The sequence below is a fragment of the Pinus tabuliformis genome, chromosome 1_2 (assembly GCF_031772625.1).
Source record: "Pinus tabuliformis cultivar Carrire ecotype Pingquan chromosome 1_2, CPIR1, whole genome shotgun sequence".
NCBI lineage: Eukaryota > Viridiplantae > Streptophyta > Pinopsida > Pinales > Pinaceae > Pinus > Pinus tabuliformis.
The window spans coordinates 1,104,054,174-1,104,056,820 of NC_142298.1; the positions used below are offsets into that span (position 1 = coordinate 1,104,054,174).

At 34.4% G+C, this 2,647-nt stretch overlaps 1 pseudogene; it reads left to right on the plus strand.

The window, feature by feature from the left end:
* Positions 1-1,056: 1,056 nt before the first annotated feature.
* LOC149210022 (mannosylglycoprotein endo-beta-mannosidase pseudogene) lies at positions 1,057-2,203 on the plus strand (annotated as a pseudogene).
* The last annotated feature ends 444 nt before the right edge of the window (positions 2,204-2,647 follow it).

Genomic DNA, 2,647 nt, shown 5'->3' on the forward strand with positions numbered 1-2,647 from the left:
GCATGTTGTTTATTCATCACCAGATTAGAGGGTCAAACCTCATGGGGAGGGGCTAAGGAGTGAAAGCCACTTTGGGGGAGTTAAACTTCCCAACGAGTGTCTAAGTTTGACCAAAGCCTTGCACAATCCTGGTGATAAGAGTCCCACTGTGTGTGGATCGGTCCTCTTCCAACCAATAAGCGGGTTGGCCCTGGCCTAGGCTTCGCCTAGTTATGAAAGGAAACAACAAAAATAATGTTTGATTACTCAAAGAACTAGAATATCATCATGCGAAAAAGCATAAGGGGCATTTATGAGAAATGTGGGTTGGCTACATGGAGGTTCCTCTATGCCAGCAGACCTCAACATGTGAATATACAATGAGAGGCCAAGGACTTATCAATAAAAAAATTCAAAAATTAATCTATTATTCGTATGTAAATTTTCTTTTTGTTAACAATTTACTAGAAACTTTATACATTATTAGATAATTTTGAATTGTTGCACCAAGAAGGGGTTCCCTAGCATAGTATGGAAAATATGTTGTAAGAAAAATAAAATAATATTAATAACTAAAATAAAATTGAGATAAAATGGTGAATTTATTGTCACGGATCCAAGTTTTGATCTATATATATATATATATATATATTAAACTAGCCTAGATCCATTTTAACTCTCGATTTACCATGTATCTAGAGGGTCGAAATCATTTTTGACTCTAAATGAAATTTTCACCTTAAGGAATTTGATTTTTTTAACATTCGGTAGATATTGAGTTAAGATGGATATAAGCTAGTATAGAAAAAAATATTCCCAATTTTAACTATTATAATGTGTTTGAGATCCAAACTCCCCACCTTCATGAATGTATATTTTTTAATGTACATATAAAATATTGTTATATTATGTAGATTTTCAGTTACAATTTGATTGATATAATATATTGCATTGATTTCACATTTTAAAATAATTTTTACGGCATAAAGTATTTTCATATTTAGGTGACACTAGTTCAAATACGAAAATGAAAACTAGTCAATGCATACACAAAGAAAAAGCACGTAACACAACAACCAACTTACATTTTCTACACCAGTCAAAATCTATGATCCACATCTATTTTCACCATTTTTTGATGATTTAAGGAGCGTATACTTGCATACCACAACAAAATTTACCAATATCAGTCTCTTAGTTGCAGAATGCACCGTAAGGGTGGAACTGTCTCTTGAACTGGATGATGAGTTGTGTTTGATTGAGCAAATGGAGACCAAGGAGTTATCAATACCAGGTTTATGGTGGAAAAATGGCATGGGAAAATAAACACTATACAAAATGGATATCGCTTTGAATGTAAGAGATTAAGGAGAGTCATATTGTTGGAGCCATCCAGCTGTATTTCAAAAAATTCAGTGTTGCATAGACCCTGCAACTGGTGGAAGGTTATTCAATGTGAATAGGGAAATGGTTTTCATTCATGGAGGGAACTGGATAGTGTCTGATGGTTTGCTGCAAATTTCAAAAAATTGTTACAAAGGAGATATCAAGTTCCATGTTGATATGAATTTTAATAGGATTTGTTGTTGTGGTGGGGTTTTATCAAAGTGGCTAGAATTCTATCACTATTATTGATCTATATGGCTTGTTGGTCGGGAAAGAGTTCTAGATTAATGGAGTTGTTGATGGGTGTGGTATTCTCATTTCAAACCCAAATGGGCCATTAGATCATGAACTTTTTCTTATATGTGCAAGGGACACAATCGAACTTTTACACAACCATGCAAGCTTGGCACTATGGGTTGGAGGTAATGAGAAACACGCACCAGATAACATCAATGCATCTCTAAAGAATGACTTGCAACTTCATCCTTCTTTCAATTCCCTTGATATTGGAACAAATTTAATGCATTCACATACATGGATAAAATCTTCTGAAGGTCCTGGCTGACAACTTGATGGAACCCCTGTATACATAAAAGGATCTTTACGGGATGGATTTGCTAAGCGAAATGGATAATTAATAGATGGTCCCTATGAAATCCAAAATCCATAAGGATTTTTCAAGGATAACTTTTACCAATATGGGCTTAATATTGACGTGGGTTCTATAGGTATGATAGTTGCAATGACTTTCAAAACAACAATACCGCCAAAAGCCTATAAAATTTCACTGGTTCAGAACCTCCAAAGTGGCTACATTAAAAACTATTATTATTATTAATAAACTCAAGATGAGATAATATTTTTGTATTTCATAAATTTTTGAGGAAGAATGCATCCCATTAAAATTCGTTCCACATGAACGAGGCGATGTAGGTGGAAAAATGTCAGATTGGCGCTTGGACACACTTTGTTCGTAGGTAGGTCTTGTTTATTTTTATGTACTATGAAAAATCAAACCATTTCTCTTCCATTTATTTTATCACACTAGAAATGAATGATATGGGCAAGGATTTCTATGCCAGAGTTCCAGTGTCATGATCTACCCTGTAACTGAAGTTGTTGCAGCCATTTCAGGCATTTTCATCATTTACTTTATAAGGTGAAAATGGTAGAGAATTATTTGGATATGAAGTAGGGTGAAGACTAACCTCACGGCTGTACTTTCTTGTGAGGTGACAAAAAGGGGAAAATAGAGGATGTTGGAAATGCAGGGTTTTCAGAA